The sequence below is a fragment of the Coregonus lavaretus genome (assembly GCF_964263955.1).
Source record: "Coregonus lavaretus genome assembly, chromosome: 30".
NCBI classification, from domain to species: domain Eukaryota; kingdom Metazoa; phylum Chordata; class Actinopteri; order Salmoniformes; family Salmonidae; genus Coregonus; species Coregonus lavaretus.
In genome coordinates, this window is record NC_140017.1 from 21,156,453 (window position 1) to 21,181,910 (window position 25,458).

A 25,458-nucleotide genomic window follows, 5' to 3' on the forward strand; every position below is an offset into this window, starting at 1 on the left:
GAATGTAGATTTAAAGCACCTCTGTTGAGTGGATCCCCTTCGAAAAGTTCATTCAAATTCATTATCATCTGCCATCTCCCTGCCTGCTGCCGCAGCCCCTAAGACACGGTGCTGCCTCGGTGACACACACACACACACACACACACACACACACACAGAAGACACAGTGCTGTCCATACGTCTCGGTGAATAGTTGTTGCTTCGGTGTTTAAAATTATTTCCTTCTCAGGGGACAATAAATATATTATATTTTATTGTAAAGCTTCCTGGATTCAGGGTACACCACATAGGGAATAGGGTGCCATTTGGGACAAAGTCAACATCTACACGTAAGACTGAAAACAAATGCCATAATTATCTAACTACCTGGGGCACTGTTGTTAACAGAACCCCACTATAGTAAGAGTTGTCTACAACTCTTCAACCGACCATGCTTCAGCAACAGGGTAAAACAGAACATGGCTTTTTGATCTAAAGAATAAAGGCATTTATTTCCTTGGGAGGAAGGGATGGAGGGTCACAGTGAGGGTACTTTGCTTCCGATGTACCATTCAGTGAACCTGGCTCTGAGATGTTGTTTTAATGGTGCACAGAGAGAGAGAGAGAGAGAGAGAGAGAGAGAGAGAGAGAGAGAGAGAGAGAGAGAGAGAGAGAGAGAGAGAGAGAGAGAGAGAGAGAGAGAGAGAGAGAGAGAGAGAGAGAGAGAGAGAGAGAGAGAGAGAGAGAGAGAGAGAGAGAGACAGACAGACAGACAGACAGACAGACAGACAGACAGACAGACAGACAGACAGACAGACAGACAGACAGACAGACAGACAGACAGACAGACAGACAGACAGACAGACAGACAGACAGACAGACAGACAGACAGACAGACAGACAGACAGACAGACAGACAGACAGACAGACAGACAGACAGACAGACAGACAGACAGACAGACAGACAGACAGACAGACAGAGAGAGAGAGAGAGAGAGAGAGAGAGAGAGAGAGAGAGGGGGGGGGGGGGGGGAACATGCAGAGAAAGAGCGAGAGACAGACAGCAGAGAGAAAGAATAACAGGGTGTAATATCCACCAAAGTGTTTTTCTAGTCACCACAGGGAGGCTGGGGGAGCGGAAGGCTCTCTCCCTCTCCCCCCCCTCTCTCTCTCTCTCTCTCTCTCTCTCTCTCTCTCTCTCTCTCTCTCTCTCTCTCTCTCTCTCTCTTTCAGGCCTGGTGTTAACATTATTCATATTCACTGCATTAAAACGTCAGGCCCTTAATGACTCACTATGCATCCTCCCATATGCCTCCTCTACTCTTTTCTCCTCTCCTCTCTTCTCTTCTTGCTGAGTTAAGCTCTCTATGGTGAGTTTTTAGGCTACATGCCTCTCCTCTCCTCCTTTCCTCCTCCTCTCATGTCCTCCTCCCCTCCTCTATTCTCCTGAGCTCTGGACCCAGCAGCAACAGAACAGAACCTGACAGATTCTTCCTCGTAAAGAGAAATTGTGCGTGATGTGTTTGTGCTTGGCCATAAATTTAAATAGGGACATTGACATCTAAATGCAACAGAGTCTCTCTTTAGATCAAGATTTTACAGTATCCTGCCCTAACAAGGAACAACGATACTTGATTGTATCCTTCAGTGGAAGAGTTTGATAAAAGTGCAAAATAGACACTCTGTTAAATATTGGTTGACAGAAGCCAGCTGAGTCAGCAAGAACATGCAGGTTTTGAAGGAGGAACATTTGGAGAGTTAAAAACACTTAAAAACCTATTTCCTGCACCAGAACTTCATCACCATCACATTAGTCTCAACAAACTTCCCACTCACTGTAATGCAATTAAATGGTGATTTGATCCACAGGGGAGTAGAGAATGGATACATTATTTAAAACAGTATCCTCCCACTGGGCACACACTGGTTGATTCGACGTTGTTTGTGATGTGGAATCAATGTAGCAAATACTTTGGATTTGAAAAAAGTCATCAACCAGTACTGTTTTTATCTCATTTCAACCAGCGTTGTAAAAATTGAAATTAGGGTAAAACTTAAACTTAAATACATTGACTTAACCTGACTAACAATCTAATTTCAAGATATTCATCAGAACTATGTATACGTTGAAATTGCATTGAAAATTCCACATAGAAACGTAAAAAATATATTCGGCATGTAGACAACTTGAATAGTTTAATGTAATTCCTCTAACTTTTTTTATTCAAGCTGTATGTGAAAGTAAATTCGGAGTGAGTTTGGGTTTATGTAGGCTAAATTGACATCTAATTTGCTCAACAAAGGACACTGTCATTTCAACATGTAGCTAGGATACTATCATTCATCCATGGTTGATTGGATCTTTGGAAGTTTAGAAGTAGTTATCATTAGCCCTACAAATAGGATGCCAAATTCATGATATTAATAATACACATTTACCTTTGGATATTGTTTTGTATATGAAGGATGTTTGGTTGATTTCTAATTTAATCTACAAGTAAGTAATATGTTGGATTCACGTCTCCATCTAAACCAAAAATCAAAGTTGAAAAATAGGACTAAATCAAATTTAACTTTATTCAAAGTGCATTAAAAGTTTGATTTAGTGCTGTTCTTTAACATAAATGTGTGGTTGAGATGGAGATGGGAATCCAACATATCAATCATTAATTTGTAGACATACTGGATATTGAATTGTGAACGCAACCAAATATCAACATTTGAAGGAGATTTGAGATCTGTTGACTGAGACGGCCGTGGCATATGGTTTACATAGTTTTCATGCTCATTAAATCATTCAGTGACCACTCGTGCCCTGTGGATGGGGGCATTGTCATCCTATGGGGGCATAGCCATGGTAGCCAATATAATGGCCAAAATAATGGCCTGCCCAGCATTTTTATACATGACCCTAAGCCGGCTTGATGTGTGGTCCTCTGTAGCTCAGCTGGTAGAGCACAGTGCTTGTAAAGCCAGGGTAGTGGGTTCGATCCCCGGGACCACCCATACACAAAATTGAAAATGTATGCACGCATGACTGTAAGCCGCTTTGGAAAAAAGCGTCTGCTAAATGGCGTATTATATTATTATTATATGTTAATGCTTAAGTAACTCAGTAACCACACCTGTGTGGAAGGACCTGCTTTCAATATACTTTGTATCCCTCATTTACTCAAGTTTTCCCATTATTTTGGCAGTTACCTGTAGCTTAATGTTGAAATTATGGTGTCCTTTGGGCAAATCAGATGTCAATGTAGCCTACATAAACCCAACCTCACTCCGAATGTACTTTCACATTCAGCTTGTGTAAGAAAAGTTAGAGGAGTTACTTTCAACTATTCAATGTTATTTAGGTGGTCTATTCAAATGAGTATGGAAGTTGCTCAATGTCTAAATGTGTTGACGTAATAGCTCACAGGTTCTGATGATTATGTTGAAATTAGATTGATGTAACAACCTGTTAGTCAGGTTAAGTCAATGTATTTAAAATTGACCCTAATTTCAATGTTTACAACGCTGGTTGAAATTAGATGAAAACAGTACTGGTTGATGACTTTTTTCAAATCTAAGGTATTTTCCACATTGATTCCACCACGTCACAATATGTTGCCAAATTATGTTGAAATAACATTGATTCAAGTGTGTGCCCAGTGGGCTGAGTGTGCCAGTCTGTTTGTGCTATCATGCCAACTCCTTGTCACTCCTTGTCATGCCTAAGATGTATGGCTTGAGAATGAGTAATGCAGTTAACAAGAAAGCAAACAGATCTGGGACCAGGCTAATAATACAATAGAGATGTATACTAAGAAACCCCACTGCTGTTCGAGAGGTATTCAGTTAAGTCAGTTATGTCAGTTAGCTTTAGGATTCTATGTGACTAGCATGCACTTAAAGAACAGCCTGTTTTGAATGAGTAGAAATCCTGGTCAGTTTAGTAAGGGAAATGCCTCAGGAGTCCAACACTGTAATTACACTATGAGACCAGAATAAGACAGAGGACTTCTGGTAAAGAAGAATTAGCAGCATATGGCACAACAGCCATACTAGAAATTACATACAGAAAACACCAAACACTATCTTGAGGAATTTCAACAATATATATTTCCACCAAATATAGTATTGGTGGTTTGAAAGGGTGAGAGTAAGTGCCTGCATCCCAAATGGCACCCTATTCCCCATTTAGTGCACTACTTTAGAGCAGGGCCAATACGGCTTTTGTCAAAAGTAGGGCACTATATAGGGAATAGGGTGCCATTTGGGACACACACAGCCATGGAACCCAGGGTCTACTGTCAGTCCTCCTACTCCGAGGGACATTCCAAGGTCCCCTGTGGCAAAAAAATAAAATAATTCAGTCAACACCTAAATTACATATTTGTAGAGACACAGCGGGATAGCTGCTGTCATTCAAGACCGTCATATTAAATGTCACATACAGAATAGTGTCAGATGGCTACTATACAAACTGTATTATCAGCAGAGCTTAGAGTAGAGGGGGTAGTTAGTGGTGCAGAAGGGGAAACAGGCATCCCTCCCTCCCTTCCTCCACCCCTCCATCCTGCATGGTGGCAACCCTCAGCCCAGTGGTTTGTCCTGTTTGTCCTCCAGTACTGAATCCGATCTGGGTGGAGCACCAACATGCAAAATGTTCTAGCACCACTTCATAGTCACACAGCAGTACAGTTTTCCGTGTAGTGGTGATTCTGAGGCAGGAAGGAGAGGGAGAAGAAACATCTGCACCTTACGTGAGATGGTCCTCTTCCTCTCTCTCCCCCTCTCTCTCTAGCCTCTCTCTCTTTCCCCTCTCTCTCTCCACATCTGGCCCAGGCCTGTCGGCCGGTCGGTTGGAGGGGTGTGGGCATTGATTGGAGCGGCAGACAGCTGCACCACAACCGCTCCCCAGATGTTTCTTATTGGGCCAGAAGTGTCTGTTTGTTAGGCGTGGGGTCGTGTTTGATGTGTTGGCTCGGCTGCGTTGGCGGCAGTGTTATCGTGACAGGGTCTGAGGGTGTAGAGCTCAGCGGAAGTGGATTAACCTCACAAAGAGGCCTGGGGTGCTGCGGGGTGAAAACAGGCAGGGTAGAGAGGCTTCAGCTGGGAGGAGTAACCTTCTGGAAACCACCCAGCAGTCAAACCTAGACTCAGGCCCAGACCCAGATTCAGACCTGCAGGCCCGAAACTCAAATCCAGACAGAGTCAAGCCTATCCCCATCCCCATCTCCAGCCCCATCCCCCAGCCCCATCCCCCAGCCCCATCCCCATCCCCAGCCCCAGCCCCATCCCCAGCCCCAGCCACAAACCCAGACCTAAAACCAAACCCAAACCCAGACAAAGACCCAGCCTTATTCCTCACTGGAGCTACTGGGGTTGTAGAAGAAGAGATAAAACATCTAGGAAATAAGTTGTAATTAAGAAGTTGTTCTTAACAAATGTTAAATGAATAAAATAAAACTGAAATACCAATTCTACACCCTCATCATCACAGAGGCACTAAAAGATGTCTGAATATCCAGTCTGAATAACATACAGTAAAACATACAAGGATTTTAAGTCACGTGAAGGCGATATTTAAGAGCCAACTTTGCATGGTCTTTGCAAGCTCCGGAAAAACTCCAACTTGAAATATATGGCAGTGGTAATGTATTTAGCAAAATGTTGCTTTGGTCTATTTCATCTGTGAAATATTATTCAAGTCATACATCAGGGCTGAGTATTGTAGCATATTGTAGCATGAAAAAGACCCACACCATAAATAATCATTCTCTCTTCCATTCATTCCCCTGTAGACAGGAACGCCACGCTTCCACTGCAATGACACACACACACACACACACAAACAAACACACGCACACACACACACAAATACACACACACACACAAACAAACACACACACACACAAATACAAGCACGGACACACACAGACACACACAAAGACACACACACAGTTCCACCCCTGACAACATGATGATTCTGCCTAGGCCACTTGTGGCTGGGGATTTGGCCCCAGTGACCACCCGTCTCTCTCCACCAATGCCCAGAAACCAAGGCCTGCTGCCTGCCTGACCAACCAACCAGCCAGCCAACCGACCAATCAACCCAGTCCTCCAACAGGCAGACAGAGAGAGAGAGAGAGAGAGAGAGAGAGAGAGAGAGAGAGAGAGAGAGAGAGAGAGAGAGAGAGAATTCCAATTGGCTATACTTAAACTCTTTAACATTATCCTTAGCTCTGGCATCTTCCCCAATATTTGGAACTAAGGACTGAACACCCCAATCCACAAAAGTGGAGACAAATTTGACCCCAATAACTACCGTGGGATATGCGTCAACAGCAGCCTTGGGAAAATCCTCTGCATTATCATTAACAGCAGACTAGTTCATTTCCTCAGTGAAAACAATGTACTGAGCAAATGTCAAATTGGCTTTTTACCAAATTACCTTACAACAGACCTCGTATTCACCCTGCACACCCTAATTGACAAACAAACAAACCAGAACAAAGGCAAAGTCTTCTCATGCTTTGTTGATTTCAAAAAAGCTTTTGACTCAATTTGGCATGAGGGTCTGCTATAAAAATTGATGGAAAGTGGGGTTGGGGGAAAAACATACGACATTATAAAATCCATGTACACAAACAACAAGTGTGCGGTTAAAATTGACAAAAAACACACACATTTCTTTCCACAGGGCCGTGGGGTGAGACAGGGATGCAGTTTAAGCCCCACCCACTTCAACATATACAGTGGGGAGAACAAGTATTTGATACACTGCCGATTTTGCAGGTTTTCCTACTTACAAAGCATGTAGAGGTCTGTAATTTTTATCATAGGTACACTTCAACTGTGAGAGACGGAATCTAAAACAAAAATCCAGAAAATCACATTGAATGATTTTTAAGTAATTAATTTGCATTTTATTGCATGACATAAGTATTTGATACATCAGAAAAGCAGAACTTAATATTTGGTACAGAAACCTTTGTTGGCAATTACAGAGATCATACGTTTCCTGTAGGTCTTGACCAGGTTTGCACACACTGCAGCTGGGAATTTGGCCCACTCCTCCATACAGACCTTCTCCAGATCCTTCAGGTTTCGGGGCTGTCGCTGGGCAATACGGACTTTCAGCTCCCTCCAAAGATTTTCTATTGGGTTCAGGTCTGGAGACTGGCTAGGCCACTCCAGGACCTTGAGATGCTTCTTACGGAGCCACTCCTTAGTTGCCCTGGCTGTGTGTTTCGGGTCGTTGTCATGCTGGAAGACCCAGCCACGACCCATCTTCAATGCTCTTACTGAGGGAAGGAGGTTGTTGGCCAAGATCTCGCGATACATGGCCTCATCCATCCTCCCCTCAATACGGTGCAGTCATCCTGTCCCCTTTGCAGAAAAGCATCCCCAAAGAATGATGTTTCCACCTCCATGCTTCACGGTTGGGATGGTGTTCTTGTGGTTGTACTCATCCTTCTTCTTCCTCCAAACACGGCGAGTGGAGTTTAGACCAAAAAGCTATATTTTTGTCTCATCAGACCACATGACCTTCTCCCATTCCTCCTCTGGATCATCCAGATGGTCATTGGCAAACTTCAGATGGGCCTGGACATGCGCTGGCTTGAGCAGGGGGACCTTGCGTGCGCTGCATGATTTTAATCCATGACGGCGTAGTGTGTTACTAATGGTTTTCTTTGAGACTGTGGTCCCAGCTCTCTTCAGGTCATTGACCAGGTCCTGCCGTGTAGTTCTGGGCTGATCCCTCACCTTCCTCATGATCATTGATGCCCCACGAGGTGAGATCTTGCATGGAGCCCCAGACCGAGGGTGATTGACTGTCATCTTGAACTTCTTCAATTTTCTAATAATTGCGCCAACAGTTGTTGCCTTCTCACCAAGCTGCTTGCCTATTGTCCTGTAGCCCATCCCAGCCTTGTGCAGGTCTACAATTCTATCCCTGATGTCCTTACACAGCTCTCTGGTCTTGGCCATTGTGGAGAGGTTGGAGTCTGTTTGATTGAGTGTGTGGACAGGTGTCTTTTATACAGGTAACGAGTTCATACAGGTGCAATTAATACAGGTAATGAGTGGAGAACAGCAGGGCTTCTTAAAGAAAAACTAACAGGTCTGTGAGAGCCGGAATTCTTACTGGTTGGTAGGTGATCAAATACTTATGTCATGCAATAAAATGCAAATTAATTACTTAAAAATCACACAATGTGATTTTCTGGATTTTTGTTTTAGATTCCGTCTCTCACAGTTGAAGTGTACCTATGATAAAAATTACAGATCTCTACATGCTTTGTAAGTAGGAAATCCTGCAAAATCGGCAGTGTATCAAATACTTGTTCTCCCCACTGTACATACTATATACATTTTATGGACATAGTCAATTTTACAATAATTATATGTTGTTTGTTTTTACTCCTGAACTTCCTCTACCCTCAACCCCTCCGATCATTTTTATGATGTCCATCCGGTTTGCTTCTTTCACAAAAGCTCTCAACCTATAACTTATATACAGTGGGGAAAAAAAGTATTTAGTCAGCCACCAATTGTGCAAGTTCTCCCACTTAAAAAGATGAGAGAGGCCTGTAATTTTCATCATAGGTACACATCAACTATGACAGACAAATTGAGAAAAAAAAATCCAGAAAATCACATTGTAGGATTTTAAATAAATTTATTTGCAAATTATGGTGGAAAATAAGTATTTGGTCACCTACAAACAAGCAAGATTTCTGGCTCTCACAGACCTGTAACTTCTTCTTCAAGAGGCTCCTCTGTCCTCCACTCGTTACCTGTATTAATGGCACCTGTTTGAACTTGTTATCAGTATAAAAGACACCTGTCCACAACCTCAAACAGTCACACTCCAAACTCCACTATGGCCAAGACCAAAGAGCTGTCAAAGGACACCAGAAACAAAATTGTAGACCTGCACCAGGCTGGGAAGACTGAATCTGCAATAGGTAAGCAGCTTGGTTTGAAGAAATCAACTGTGGGAGCAATTATTAGGAAATGGAAGACATACAAGACCACTGATAATCTCCCTCGATCTGGGGCTCCACGCAAGATCTCACCCCGTGGGGTCAAAATGATCACAAGAATGGTGAGCAAAAATCCCAGAACCACACGGGGGGACCTAGTGAATGACCTGCAGAGAGCTGGGACCAAAGTAACAAAGCCTACCATCAGTAACACACTACGCCGCCAGGGACTCAAATCCTGCAGTGCCAGACGTGTCCCCCTGCTTAAGCCAGTACATGTCCAGGCCCGTCTGAAGTTTGCTAGAGTGAATTTGGATGATCCAGAAGAGGATTGGGAGAATGTCATATGGTCAGATGAAACCAAAATATAACTTTTTGGTTAAAACTCAACTCGTCGTGTTTGGAGGACAAAGAATGCTGAGTTGCATCCAAAGAACACCATACCTACTGTGAAGCATGGGGATGGAAACATCATGCTTTGGGGCTGTTTTTCTGCAAAGGGACCAGGACGACTGATCCGTGTAAAGGAAAGAATGAATGGGGCCATGTATCGTGAGATTTTGAGTGAAAACCTCCTTCCATCAGCAAGGGCATTGAAGATGAAACGTGGCTGGGTCTTTCAGCATGGCAATGATCCCAAACACACCGCCCGGGCAACGAAGGAGTGGCTTCGTAAGAAGCATTTCAAGGTCCTGGAGTGGCCTAGCCAGTCTCCAGATCTCAACCCCATAGAAAATCTTTGGAGGGAGTTGAAAGTCCGTGTTGCCCAGCGACAGCCCCAAAACATCACTGCTCTAGAGGAGATCTGCATGGAGGAATGGGCCAAAATACCAGCAACAGTGTGTGAAAACCTTGTGAAGACTTACAGAAAACGTTTGACCTGTGTCATTGCCAACAAAGGGTATATAACAAAGTATTGAGAAACTTTTGTTATTGACCAAATACTTATTTTCCACCATGATTTGCAAATAAATTCATAAAAAATCCTACAATGGGATTTTCTGGATTTTGTTTCCTCATTTTGTCTGTCATAGTTGACGTGTACATATGATGAAAATTACAGGTCTCTCTCATCTTTTTAAGTGGGAGAACTTGCCCAATTGGTGGCTGACTAAATACTTTTTTCCCCCACTGTAATTATTATGGACACAGTATGCTTTACATTAGTTATCTTGTTGTTATTAGTTGTTGTTAGTTGTTATTATTCCCATCCTTCAGCTCCATTGAACACCTCCCATCTATCTCTTAACACCATCCATATTGTATTTCTATTTGCCATATATTTTTCAACTGTACTGTGATGTTTCACAAAAGTTCTGAACCCTTCTATTCTCATTGTTTCTACAGATTATAAATAGAAAAACTAACAGGTCTGTGAGAGCCGGAATTCTTACTGGTTGGTAGGTGATCAAATACTTATGTCATGCAATAAAATGCAAATTAATTACTTAAAAATCATACAATGTGATTTTCTGGATTTTTGTTTTAGATTCCGTCTCTCACAGTTGAGGTGTACCTATGATAAAAATTACACACCTCTACATGCTTTGTAAGTAGGAAAACCTGCAAAATCGGCAGTGTATCAAATACTTGTTCTCCCCACTGTATATCAACGAATTGGCGAGGGCACTAGAACAGTCTGCAACACCCGGCCTCACCCTACTAGAATCTGAAGTCAAATGTCTACTGTTTGCTGATGATCTGGTGCTTCTGTCACCAACCAAGGAGGGCCTATAGAAGCACCTAGATCTTCTGCACAGATTCTGTCAGACCTGGGCCCTGACAGTAAATCTCAGTAAGACAAAAATAATTGTGTTCCAAAAAAGGTCCAGTTGCCAGGACCACAAATACAAATTCCATCTAGACACCGTTGCCCCAGAGCACACAAAAAAACGATACATACCTCGGCCTAAACATCAGGGTCACAGGTAACTTCCACAAAGCTGTGAACGATCTGAGAGACAAGGCAAGAAGGTACTTCTATGCCATCAAAAATAACATAACATTTGACATACCAAATTAGGATCTGACTAAAAATACTTGAATCAGTTATTGAAACCATTACCCTTTATGGTTGTGAGGTCGGGGGTCCGCTCACCAACCCCCAAAAAAATAATTAGGCCGATACCCGCTAATTATCAAAATACAGAAAAGAGCCGTTAAATTCTATAACCACTTAAAAGGAAGCGATTCCCAAACCTTCCATAACAAAGCCATCACTTACAGAGAGATGAACTTGGAGAAGAGTCCCCTAAGTAAGCTGGTCCTGGGGCTCTGTTCACAAACACAAACAGACCCCACATAGCCCCAGGACAACAACAACAACAACACAATTAGACCCAACCAAATCATGAGAAAACAAAAAGAGAATTACTTGACACATTGGAAGGAATTAACAAAAAAACTGAGCAAACTAGAATGCCATTTGGCTCTAAACAGAGAGTACACAGTGGCAGAATACCTGACTACTGTGACTGACCCAAACTAAAGGAAAGCTTTGACTATGTACAGACTCAGTGAGCATAGCCTTGCTATTGAGAAAGGCCGCCGTAGGCAGACCTGGCTCTCAAGAGAAGACAGGCTATGTGCACACTGCCCACAAAATGAGGTGGAAACTGAGCTGCACTTCCTAACCTCCTGCCAAATGTATGACCATATTAGAGGCACATATTTCCCTCAGATTACAGAGATCCACAAAGAATTCGAAAACAAACCCAATTTTGATAAACTCCCTTATCTACTGGGTGAAAAACCACAGTGTGCCATCACAGCAGCAAGATTTGTGACCTGTTGCCACAAGAAAAGGGCAACCAGTGAAGAACAAACACCATTGTAAATACAACCCATATTTATGTTTATTTATTTTCCCATTTGTACTTGAACTATTTGCACATTGTTACAACACTATATATATATATATAATATGACATTTGAAATGTCTTTATTCTTTTGGAACTTCTTAGTGTAATGTTTACTGTTAATATTTATTGTTAATTTTACTTTTGTTTACTATCTACTTCACTTGCTTTGGCAATGTTAACATACATTTCCCATGCCAATAAAGCCCTTAAATTGAAATTGAATTGAAATTGAATTGAATTGAATTGATCTCTCTCTCTCTCTCTCTCTCTCTCTCTCTCTCTCTCTCTGTCGCTCCGAGGCTTGGAGTCCTGGAGGCTTGCTGGGCTTCAACACAGCCTTATCCCATGATGCACTGGGAATACCTCCAGTAATCAGATTAGAGTGGAGGATGCTGAGAAAAGGCTTCAGAGTCAACCAGTTGACACGGGAACAGAGAGAATGGGAGGGAAATTAGACGTGGAGCCTCAGTTCAGAGTAAATAAGAGAAGTCCAGAGGGGAGGGCTATAACATCCACTTCCCCCGACAGGAAATCCTAAGCCAATTTAATCCTTCTATACCTCCTCCCACCAGGAGACTCTCAGCTGTGGAGCTAGACATATCAAACAGCCATATAGAGTTAGAGTGAACCTGAGATACACACCTGGGAGGAGAGAGGGAAGGGTTGGAAAGGGTCTGTCTCTGTATGTCTGTCTGTCTGTTTAGGTTGTGAGGTGGTCCCTGGGTCCAGGGCTGGGAGAAGGGTGGTTTAGGATGAAGAGGTCTATTGTTGAGAGAAGCACTGTGACTCAGCCTCTCCCTTATATTAGACAAGGCCTGGACTAGACCATGTATGTCTACTGCAGCCAGCCAGGTGTTAGTGAGAAGAAGTGAGACTGGCTAACTACAGAGCAATCACGGTCTTTTCTCTTTACAGTACAGCCTGCCAACTGCACTTACAGCTGATGACAGCATTTATGAGAATTCACTGTAGCAACACCAAAACACAACATATTACTGCAAAATTCTGCAGGGCCTGTTCGAAAACGGCAAACCAAGGATGTGTCCCAAATGGCATCCTATTCCCATATGGCTCTGGTCAGAAGTAGTGCGAGAGAGAGAGAGGGTCAGAGAGAGAGAGAGAGAGAGAGAGGGTCAGAGAGCGGGTCACAGACAGAGAGAGAGAGAGAGAGAGAGAGAGAGAGAGAGAGAGAGAGAGAGAGAGAGAGAGAGAGAGAGAGAGAGAGAGAGAGAGAGAGAGAGAGAGAGAGAGAGATTTACAGCAGGTCAGGTGACCCTGGCCAGCAGCCCTCCTGGACCAGAGCTGTGATGCAGAGGTGACCGGGAGACCCATGGGGCGGCGCACAATTGGCCCAGCGTCGTCCAGGGTAGGGGAGGGAATGGCTGGCAGGGATGTAGCTCAGTTGGTAGAGCATGGCGTTTGCAACGCCAGGGTTGTGGGTTTGATTCCCACGGGGGGCCAGTATGATAAAAATTTATTTAAAAAAAATAATAATGTATGCACTCACTAACTGTAAGTCGCTCTGGATAAGAGCGTCTGCTAAATGACTAAAATGTAAATGTAAAATGTCAATGGGCCCTGGTCAAAAGTAGTGCACTAAATAAGGAATAGAGTGCTGTTTGGTCCGCAGCCCATTTCCTCTGCTGGCTGGTGTTCTGGAACAGAAGGCAGAACGCAGGTGTGACGGAAAGCTGAGTGGGGAGCGATTGGAAATGAAATAAAGATGGGTGGGGCTGTACCACCACACTAAAACATACAGTGCTAAGAGACTGTACGGGTTCACTATTCTCTGGACCAGAGCTGCTGTCTCTCTTCTACTGTCTCAGTATGCCCTCATGGACCATACTGCTGCAGTCTGTCTGTCCACATTTTCTGTTTTATACAAACCATGGTCTCTCCTCTCTGACTACCTCCCTCTGGACCAGTGCTTCTCTGTCACACTCAAAGCAAGCCCATCACTCCCACTTAAACACTGAGCACAGAGCCAGACAATGACATTACATTGACTTACTTTATTCATCCTTTCTTTTCTTTTTCTTTCTCAAGATGGAAGGAGTTGGGGTTGGTTGGTGTGATGGAATAAGGAGTTGGGGTTGGTTGGTGTGATGGAATAAGGAGTTGGGGTTGGTTGGTGTGATAGAATAAGGAGTTGGGGTTGGTTGGTGTGATAGAATAAGGAGTTGGGGTTGGTTGAGGCCTGTGTGATGGAGAAAGTTGGGGTTGGTTGGTGTGATGGAATAAGGAGTTGGGGTTGGTTGAGGCCTGTGTGATGTTGGGGTTGGTTGGTGTGATGGAATAAGGAATTGGGGTTGGTTGAGGCCTGTGTGATGGAGGGAGTTGGGGTTGGATGGTGTGATGGAATAAGGAGTTGGGGTTAGTTGAGGCCTGTATGATGGAGGGAGTTGGGGTTGGATGGGGCTGTGTGATGGAAGGAGTTGGGGTTGGTTCAGGCTTGTGTGATGGAAGGATTTTGGGTTGGTTGAGGCCAGTGTGATGGAGGGAGTTGGGGTTGGTTGAGGCCTGTGTGATGGAGGGAGTTGGGGTTGGTTGGTGTGATGGAATAAGGAGTTGGGGTTAGTTGAGGCCTGTATGATGGAGGGAGTTGGGGTTGGTTGAGACCTGCGTGATGGAGGGACTTGTGGTTGGATGGGGCATGTGTGATGAAGGGAGTTGGGGTTGGTTGGTGTGATGGAATAAGGAGTTGGGGTTGGTTCGGGCCTGTGTGATGAAGGGAGTTGGGGTTGGTTGAGGCCTGTGTGATGGAGAGAGTTGGGGTTGGTTGGGGCCTGTGTGATGGAGGGAGTTGGGGTTGGTTGAGGTCTGTGTGATGGAGAGAGTTGGGGTTGGTTGAGGCCTGTGTGATGGAGGGAGTTGGGGTTGGTTGAGGCCTGTGTGATGGAGGGAGTTGGGGTTGGTTGAGGCCTGTGTGATGGAATAAGGAGTTGGGTTTGGTTGGGGCCTGTAGTGTGCTGTGTGTTTTTACAACTTGTGTTTTACAGCTGCTGTTGAACAGCATTGGGTCCACGGTTCCTGCAGTCGGAGTTATTAGATAAGAAACCTAATATAAATCAGAGCAGAGGGGTCTGGCAGGCTGGGGAAAGCAGGGGAGAGGAGAGCCGTGACGCTGTGCGACAAGACTAATTATTTCAGTGTGTCAGGGTTGCCGAGAGGTTGCTGAGAGGTTGCCGGGAGTATAAAGTGATATCGGGTGTCCAGCCTCTGGTTCTGTCGCCTAACCTCAAGTTTCCTATGTTTTCCCCTCTCTCCTCTTCTTCCACGTTCACTTGGCTTCCCTCTCTTCTATCCTCCTCCACGTTCCCTGTTCACCTTTTCTCATTTTCTTCTCCTTCTCTGTTTCTCCCTCTCCTCTCTTCTCCCCCTCTAACTTCCGTCTGTTTCTCCCTCTCCTCTCTTCTCCCCCTCTAACTTCAGTCTGTTTCTCCCTCTCCTCTCTTCTCCCCTTCTAACTTTCGTCTGTTTCGCCCTCTCCTCTCTTCTCCCCCTCTAACTTCAGTCTGTTTCTTCCTTCTCCTCTTTCACTCAACTTCCCCCTCTCACAGACATCCCAGAAAGAGGAACAGCACTTGCTAGACAAACCATACACTAAAACTATGCATGTGCACTGACAATACTGTATATTGCAACCACCAAGCTGAGAATGGTGTTCATTATAGACAACACTGACCTCTGCTGGCCATTAGCTTGAATGTTGACTGATCGGGTTTATAAGTGGATTTTTTAAATTATTTTTTTTGTAATTTAGCAGACGCTATTATCCAGAGCAACATACAGTTAGTGAGTGCATACATTTTTCATACTGGCCCCCCGTGGGAATCGAACACACAACCCTGTCGTTGCAAGCGCCATGCTCTACCAACTGAGCTACAAACCACAAAACAGCTGACTTTATCCACATCTGCATTTTCTGTTTCTCAAATCAACACACTTCAGAATTCAAATAGAGAAATGCAAATAGAGAAATGGTAGGTTGAATGTCCATATCGTTTTTATCTGAAGTTCAACTTTGCCCTTAATTGGCAAGCCTGTTGTCTGCAGTTGTAGCAATTTGCTTGAAATAATAACTGAGCCAAGCCAACTGGTCTTAGACTGCTGTTTTTTAGACTGCTGCTTTAAATATAATGTCAAACCACAGATATGTTCCATTGACCTCAGCAGCAAAACATGATGCTTCAAAAGACAAGGGATGTGTCCCAAATGGCACCCATTTACCAATATAGTACTCTACTTTAGGGTGTCATTGTAGTGCACTTTATAGGGAATAAGGTGACATTTGCAAAGCACACAGGGGCTTCCAAAATGTCTTGTGTGTGGTTTTGTGACTTTGCATCCTGTCTTTAGAAATAAGGACTTCTGGGACTAATCTGTATTTTAGGCACTAAAATTTTAGACACTTGGGTGTCTGAGGTCCTTGATGATCTTCTTGGCCTTCCTGTGACACCGGGTGCTGTAGATGTCCTGGAGGGCAGACAGTGTGCCCCTGGTGATGCGTTGGGCTGGTGTGTTAGATACCACCTACATACACTACCAGTCAAAAGTTTGGACACACCTACTCATTCAAGGGGTTTTCTTTATTTGTACTATTTTTTTACTAATAATAGTGAAGACATCAAAACTATCAAAACTATGAAATAACACATATGGAATCATGTAGTAACCAAAAAAGTGTTAAACAAATCAAAATATATTTTATATTTGAGATTCTTCAAATAGCCACCCTTTGCCTTGATGACAGCTTTGCACACTCTTGGAATTCTCTCAACCAGCTTCACCTGTAATGCTTTTCCAACAGTCTTGAAGGAGTTCCCACATATGCTGAGCACTTGTTGGCTGCTTTTCCTTCACTCTGCGGTCCGACTCATCCCAAGCCATCTCAATTGGGTTGAGGTCGGGGTATTCTGTAGGCCAGGTCATCTGATACAGCACTCCATCACTCTCCTTCTTGGTAAAATAGCCCTTATACAGCCTGGAGGTGTGTTGGGTCATTGTCCTGTTGAAAAACAAATGATAGTCCCACTATGCCCAAACCAGATGGGATGGCGTATCGCTGCAGAATGCTGTGGTAGCCATGCTGGTTAAGTGTGCCTTGAATTCTAAATAAATCACAGACAGTGTCACCAACAAAGCACCCACAAACCATAACACCTCCTCCTCCATGCTTTACGGTGGGAAATACATGTGCGGAGATCATCCGTTCACCCACACTGCTTCTCACAAAGACACGGCGGTTGGAACCAAAAATCTCCAATTTGGACTCCAGACCAAAGGACACATTTCCACCAGTCTAATGTCCATTGCTCATGTTTCTTGGCCCAAGCAAGTCTCTTCTTATTGGTGTCCTTTAATAGTGGTTTCTTGCAGCAATTCGACCATGAAGGCCTGATTCACACAGTCTCCTCTGAACAGTTGATGTTGAGATGTGTCTGTTACATTTATTTGGGCTGCAATTTCTGAGGCTGATAACTCTAATGAACTTATCCTCTGCAGCAGAGGTAACTCTGGGTCTGCCATTCCTGTGGCTGTCCTCATGAGAGCCAGTTTCATCATAGTGCTTGATGGTTTTTGCGACTGCACTTGAAGAAACGTTCAAAGTTATTGAAATGTTCCGTATTGACTGACCTTTATGTCTTAAAGTAATGATGGACTGTCGTTTCTCTTTGCTTATTTGAGCTGTTCTTGCCATAATATGGACTTGGTATTTTACCAAACAGGGCTATCTTCTGTATACCCCCCCTACCTTGTCACAACACAACTGATTAGCTCAAACGCATTAAGAAGGAAAGAAATTCCACAAATTAACTATGGTAAGGGTGCTGCTTAAACTACTTCTTATGAGTTATGATTCTCTGCTTATTTGCATTCACAAGCAATGCTTTTATTTGACATTTCTGGTCCACATATAGTGCCTTGCAAAAGTATTCATCCCCCTTGGTGTTTTTCCTATTTTGTTGCATTACAATCTGTAATTTAAATAGATTTTTATTTGGATTTAATGTAATGGACATACACAAAATAGTCCAAATGGTGAAGTGAAATGAAAAAAAAATCTACAAAATAAATAACGGAAAAGTGGTGCGTGCATATGTATTCACCCCCTTTGCTATGAAGCCCCTAAATAAGATCTGGTGCAACCAATTACCTTCAGAAGTCACATAATTAGTTAAATAAAGTCCACCTGTGTGCAATCTAAGTGTCACATGATCTGTCACATGATCTCAGTATATATACACCTGTTCTGAAAGGCCCCAAAGTTTGCAACACCACTAAGCAAGGGGCACCATTTTACATTTACATGTTAGTAATTTAGCAGACGCTCTTATCCAGAGCGACTTACAGTTAGTGAGTGCATACATTTTCATACTGGCTACCCGTGGGAAACGAACCCACAACCAAGCAAGCGGCACCATGAAGACCAAGGAGCTCTCCAAACAGGTCAGGGACAAAGTTGTCGAGAAGTACAGATCAGGGTTGGGTTATAAAACAATATCTGAAACATTGAACATCCCACGGAGCACCGTTAAATCCATTATAAAAAAATTGAAAGAATATGGCACCACAACAAACCTGCCAAGAGAAGTCTGCCCACCAAAACTCACGGACCAGGCAAGGAGGGAATTAATCAGAGGCAACAAAGAGACCAAAGATAACCCTGAAGGAGCTGCAAAGCTCCACAGCGGAGATTGGAGTATTTGTCCATAGGACCACTTCAAGCCATACTCTCCACAGAGCTGGGCTTTACGGAAGAGTGGCCAGAAAAAAGCCATTGCTTAAAGAAAAAAATAAGCAAACACGTTTGGTGTTCGCCAAAAGGCATGTGGGAGACTCCCCAAACATATGGAAGAAGGTACTCTGGTCAGATGAGACTAAAATTGAGCTTTTTGGCCATCAAGGAAAACACTATGTCTGGCGCAAACCCAACACCTCTCATCACCCCGTGATCACCATCCCCACAGTGAAGCATGGTGGTGGCAGCATTGCTCGTGTTTGTAAGTCGCTCTGGATAAGAGCGTCTGCTAAATGATGTAAATGTAAATGTAATGTTTTTCATTGGCAGGGACTGGGAAACTGGTCAGAATTGAAGAAATGATGGATGGCGCTAAATACAGGGAAATTGTTGAGGGAAACCTGGTTCAGTCTTCCAGAGATTTGAGACTGGGACGGAGGTTCACCTTCCAGCAGGACAATGACCCTAAGCATACTGCTAAAGCAACACTCGAGTGGTTTAAATGGAAACATTTAAATGTCTTGGAATGGCCTAGTCAAAGCCAAGACCTCAATCCAATTGAGAATCTGTGGTATGACTTAAAGATTGCTGTACACCAGTGGAACCCATCCAACTTGAAGGAGCTGGAGCAGTTTTGCCTTGAAGAATGGGCAAAAATCCCAGTGGCTAGATGTGCCAAGCTTATAGAGACATACCCCAAGAGACTTGCAGCTGTAATTGCTGCATAAGTTGGCTCTACAAAGTATTGATTTGGGGGGGTTATGCATGCTCAAGTTTTCAGTTTTTTTGTCTTATTTCTTGTTTGTTTCACAATAAAAAATATTTTGCATCTTCAAAGTGGTAGGCATGTTGTGTAAATCAAATGATACAAAAAAACCAAAAATCCATTTTAATTCCAAGTTGTAAGGCAACAAAATATAAAAAATGCAAAGGGGGGTGAATACTTTCGCAAGCCACTGTAAAGCATTACTGCATGTAGTGTATATTCAAATGTAGCATATTCTGCAGCTGCATACTAGAAATCGTAGTCTCTGAGGTTAATTGTGATGATGATTCCAGTATGTACAGTATGTCCTGTGTGTGTGTCAAGGTAAGCTTGAACAGGACGGCAGCAGTCCTACGAGGGAAAGAAGCCAGCTGTCACCACCCCCTGTCAGTGTTCCTGTCACAGCAAACCCGCCAGTGTCCCAGACAACAGGCCCAAATCACCAATCACTGTGGTGCTGGACCTCACTGGCTCACCGGAGGTAGTGGTGGCACAGCGCTCATCTTCTCCCACAGACACAGGTCATCTTAGTTGAGAAACAGTAATAGTGAGATACCGATCCACTTAGCCATCCACTATATAGGTCAGTGTTACTGGGGGATGCCTAGGGGGTGCATATTTCCATTCTAACTCAGCACTAATAAAACATATGATTCAACAAATTAAGGGCTTGATGATTATTTTATTAGTTGAATACAGTGTGTTCGTGCTGGGCTAGAACAAAAATGTCTACCCCGTCGGGATCTTCTCAGGAATGGATTGAGATAAACTATCTGTACTGTAGATGCACTTACTGCAGTGTAAGTCACACTCCCAATCCCCTAGCTCAGCTCAGGTTTTAAATTTTTCAATTCAATACAAATGTTGATACCTCTGTCTCTTCAGTGCCCCCTCCACCAGAGGAGTACAAGCCCAAGTCTCTAGCCTCTCGTCTGTCTGACAAGTTCCAGACCTCCCTCACCTCTGACCAGGAGAAGGATGATGACTTCTGTGGTGAATCCACAACACTTCCAGCCTGATAGGAAACGCATCCGCACCCCAACTATGGAGCAGAAGGTAGGTAGCCTTATAGAATTCAATAGAATTTCATGGATTTGTATGAGTAGCCATACTAACAATGCTTTCACAGACGGACCAATAAGTCTAACCATTCTGATTGGTCCCTGTTTCAAGTTGCGTAGCCTTGTTCCAGGGTATACAAAATCTGTTTATGTCTGTGCGGATTATCAGCTCTTTACTGCCTTGACTGTCTGAAGAAGTATTTGTCATCTAAGGAACTGCATAAACAAGATATAACGATCTTATAATCTATGCAGGCCTTTGATGATGACACACCCTTAAAAAAAAAAATAATAATTATGGGACAATGTACAGAATTCAGTCAAAAACATAAACCCTTACTCTCTGTTCCCCTCAGGGTCGTAAGAGAAGGTGCTTGGAGCAGGGAGTGGTGTTTATAGATGATGAGCCAGAAGGAGGGAGGCCAGTGTCTGGAGCACAGACATGGACCGTGGAGCTGAGTACCCAGGCACAGACTATAGACCTGCCCCCTGAGAGACACTGCTGTGTGAGTATATTTATCTAAACTAAAGATATGTTGCCACTTGCCTGTAAGTGCTGATCTAGGATCAGCTAAATTGATGGACCTTCCCCCTGAGGCGCACTACTGTGTGAGTACTTCTAGTCTAAACTAAGGATATGTTGCTTTTTAATGCTGATCTAGGATCAGCTCAACTGATGGTAGGGTGGGGAAATATATTGTGTACAATATACCGGTACGGATCCACATACCGGTAGGGATTTTTACAGTCTACAAAGATATTTTGGTACAGTGCTAAATTTAATGAAACGTTCTACAAATTGGACTACTTTCAAAGGCAGTTGTGTCGTAGATCCGACATTTTTGTCACGAACGTCGAAGGATGAGGACCAAGGCGCAGCGTGATGAGCGAACATACTTTACTTTATTAAGTATCACACGATAAACAAAACGATAACGTGACGTCCTAGGTCTAAACACAACCAACACGGAACAAGATCCCACAACTACTGTGGGAAAACAGCCTGTCTAAATGTGGTTCCCAATCAGAGACAACCAGCCACAGCTGACACTCGTTGCCTCTGATTGAGAACCACACTGGCCAACATAGAAATAGAACAACTAGAATCTACAACATAGAACATAAACACATAGAATTTACACACCCTGGCTCAACATATAGAGTCCCCAGAGCCAGGGTGTGACAGTACCCCCCCCCCAAAGGCGCGGACTGCGACCGCGCCTAAACATAAACCAAACAGGGGAGGGCTGGGTGGGCATTCCTCCTCGGAGGCGGTTCCGGCTCCGGGCTAGACCACCACCCTTCAACCATCCCCCCGTAGCGCCCCTGGTCCGGTCTGGCCCCGCTGGCTGGAGCTGGACATCGTAGGAGCGGATACCTTAGGCTCCGGTGTGGAGCAGCTGACCGGTACCTGACCAGGCACCGGTGACCCAGGCACGGGTTGTGCCGGACTGACGACGCGCACCCCTGGCTTGGTGCGTGGAGCAGGAACGGGCCGGACCGGGCTGACGATGCGCACCCCTGGCTTGGTGCGTGGAGCAGCACTGGGCCGGACCGGGCTGACGATGCGCACCCCTGGCTTGGTGCGTGGAGCCGGAACGGGCCGTACCGGGCTGACGATGCGCACCCCTGGCTTGGTGCGTGGAGCAGGAACGGGCCGTACCGGGCTGACGACTCGCACCCCTGGCTTGGTGCGAGTGGCAGGAACAGGCCGGGCCGGGCTGGCGACGCGCACCATTGGCTTGGTGCGGGAAGCAGGAACGGGCCGGACCGGGCTGACGATGCGCACCCCTGGCTTGGTGCGTGGAGCAGGAACAGGCCGGGCCGGGCTGGCGACGCGCACCATTAGCTTGGTGCGAGGAGCAGGAACAGGCCGGGCCGGGCTGGCGACGCGCACCATTAGCTTGGTGCGGGGAGCAGGAACAGGCCGGGCCGGGCTGGCGACGCGCACCATTAGCCTGGTGCGGGGAGCAGGAACAGGCCGGGCCGGGCTGGCGACGCTCACCATTAGCTTGGTGCGGGGAGCAGGAACAGGCCGGACCGAGCTGGCGACGCGCACCGTAGGCTTGGTGCGAGGGGCAGGAACAGGCCGGGCTGGCGACGCGCACCGTAGGCTTGGTGCGAAGGGCAGGAACAGGCCGGGCCGGGCTGGCGACGCGCACCGTAGGCTTGGTGCGAAGGGCAGGAACAGGCCGGGCCGGGCTGGCGACGCGCACCGTAGGCTTGGTGCGAGGGGCAGGAACAGGCCGGGCCGGGCTGGCGACGCGCACCGTAGGCTTGGTGCGAGAGGCAGGAACAGGCCGAGCCGGGCTGGCGACGCGCACCGTAGGCTTGGTGCGAGGAGCAGGAACAGGCTGGGCTGGGCTGTGGAGACGGATTGGAGGCCTGGAGTGAAGAGCTGACACAACCCGTCCTGGCTGAATGCCTACCTTCACACACTCTGTGTGAGGCATCAGCACAGGACGTACAGGGCTGTGTACACGTACTGGCATAACAGCACGTGACACTGGCGCAGGATATCCGGGACCGAGGAGGGGCACTGGAGGCCACGAGCGCTGAGCCGGCACACTCCGTCCTGGCTGCATGCCCACCTTCGCACGACACGTGCGGGGTGCTCGCACAGGACGTACCGGACTATGCCGGACCACTCGTGGCACAGTACGCAGCTCCGCATACCCCGGAACCTGCCCAGGCTCATGCTGCCATGCCTGAGTACGGGGAGTTGGCTCTGCTCTACATCCAGGCTCCGCCAACCTGCCATCCGGCCCCCCAAACCCGGTGGCCTCCTCTCCTAATCTCCCAATTCGCCCTGTGGCAGCCTCCTGCTGCCCCATCGCCCATGCCGTGTGCCCCCCCTAAACATTTCTTGGGGGTGCCTCTCGCCTGTCCGACCACGGCCCGGTTGGCGCCGCTTCTCCTCTCCTGCCTGGGTCTCCCCCTTCATAGCCTTCCGGTACCGGACGGCCTCCTCCTCCGTAATCTGCCCCCAACCGAGGAGGACATCCACTAGAGTTACCTCCTGCGTGTGTTCCTGGACACGCTGCTTGGTCCTGTGGTGGTGGGATCTTCTCCTCTCCTGCCTGTTTAAATGTGGTTCCCAATCAGAGACAACCAGCCACAGCTGACACTCGTTGCCTCTGATTGAGAACCACACTGGCCAACATAGAAATAGAACAACTAGAATCTACAACATAGAACATAAACACATAGAATTTACACACCCTGGCTCAACATATAGAGTCCCCAGAGCCAGGGTGTGACAATTTCTTGAATTTTGTTTTGTTTTGTATTTTGTATTTTTTTATTATTGTGTACTCTTTCACATTTTACTGCATTGTAACATAAGCTAGTAACAGAAGCATTTTGCTGCACCCGCTACAACATCTGCTAAACGCGACCAATAAACTTTGATTTGATTTAGTTTGATTGAGTATAAAACCATCAGAATGTAGAAAGCCCATTCAAATCACTTAGAATTGCTGCCATAAACTACTCAGAAAACATATTTAGAACTTTTATTATTCAGAAACATAAAATACAGTCAAATACCGTTGTACTGTCAAAAATTTGAAAAATATTGTGAAATGATATTTTGGCAATATCGCCCAGCCCTAACCGATGGACCTGCCCCCTGAGGCACAGTGCTGTGAGTACAACTATTCTAAACTAAGGATATGTTGCTTTTTAATGCTGATCTAGGATCAGCTCAACTGACTACCACCTTAATGCCTACCATTAGAATCCATGAAGAGAAATATTTTTGTTGTACAGCGACCTAATTTTGAACATCTACCCAAGTACTACATTGTGTCCACTGGGTGGCAGCATAGCCCACTTAATATGTGGCCCTGCTCCATCACATACCTTTGGCATTGTTCTCACATTTCTTGTGCGCCAAGTGAATGTGTTATGTAATTTAGGTTGTGTTTAGGCTTCATAAGGCAGGAAGAGGAGGGGGGAAAATGAATAGGTAGAGGGAAATTAAGAGGCGGTGGAAGGAGAAGAAAGTCCCCTCCCGCTGTTCGTGTTGGGTTTCCCCGTCTGATACCTGACCGGCTCCTCTCTGCTGTGAGCTGCTGACTGATGTCCTGAATGGGTCTCTTTGAAGGGATAGAGCTCCACTTTTAATTAAGACGGTTTGCCTTGCCTCGCCGCTGATCTGTGAAAGCCAGGGATAAATATTGAATGGGGTTCACTCGCAGGTTACTGAGCCCCGGGACCTAAAAGGGTAAACAGGTGCTTTCTGAGGAGGGAGGGCTCGGTGGCCATTCGTTGGTCCCCAGAGCCTCACACTTGTGCCAGTTGCAGACCAAATGGCACCCTATTCCCTACATACAGTTGAAGTCGGAAGTTTACATACACTTAGGTTGGAGTCATTAAACTTGTTTTTCAAACACTCCACAAATGTCTTGTTAACAAACTATAGTTTTGGCAAGTCGGTTAGGACATCTACTTTGTGCATGACACAAGTACATTTTCCAACAATTGTTTACAGACAGATTATTTCACTTATAATTCACTGTATCACAATTCCAGTGGGTCAGAAGTTTACATACACTAAGTTGACTGTGCCTTTAAACAGTTTGGAAAAGTCCAGAAAAGTATGTAATGGCTTTAGAAGCTTCTGATGGGCTAATTGACATCATTTGAGTCAATTGGAGGTGTACCTGTGGATGTATTTCAAGGCCTACCTTCAAACTCAGTGCCTCTGCTTGACATCATGGGAAAATTTTAAGAAATCAGCCAAGAGCCGTCATACCGCTCAGGAAGGAGATATGTTCGGTCTCCTAGAGATGAACATACTTTGGTGCTAAAAGTGCAAATCAATCCCAGAACAACAGCAAAGGACCTTGTGAAGATGCTGGAGGAAACAGGTACAAAATAACACTATCCCAACCGTGAAGCACGGGGTGGCAGCATCATGCTGTGGGGGTGCTTTGCTGCAGGAGGGACTGGTGCACTTCACAAAATAGATGGCATCATGAGGAAGGACAATTATGTGGATATATTGAAGCAACATCTCAAGACATCAGTCAGGAAGTTAAAGCTTGGTCACAAATGATTCTTCCAAATG

At 45.3% G+C, this 25,458-nt stretch overlaps 1 pseudogene across 1 annotated transcript in view; it reads left to right on the forward strand.

Annotated features, from left to right (window-relative positions):
• Window positions 1–430: 430 nt before the first annotated feature.
• The window catches only part of LOC311106156 (Fanconi anemia group J protein homolog), an 81,124-nt pseudogene continuing 56,096 nt past the window's right edge, over window positions 431–25,458 (forward strand). Inside the window, exons 1-4 of the transcript in view lie at window positions 431–446; window positions 19,648–19,853; window positions 20,209–20,379; window positions 20,741–20,890. The product of the transcript in view is annotated as a Fanconi anemia group J protein homolog (transcript). The remainder of the gene's footprint in view (window positions 447–19,647; window positions 19,854–20,208; window positions 20,380–20,740; window positions 20,891–25,458) is intronic.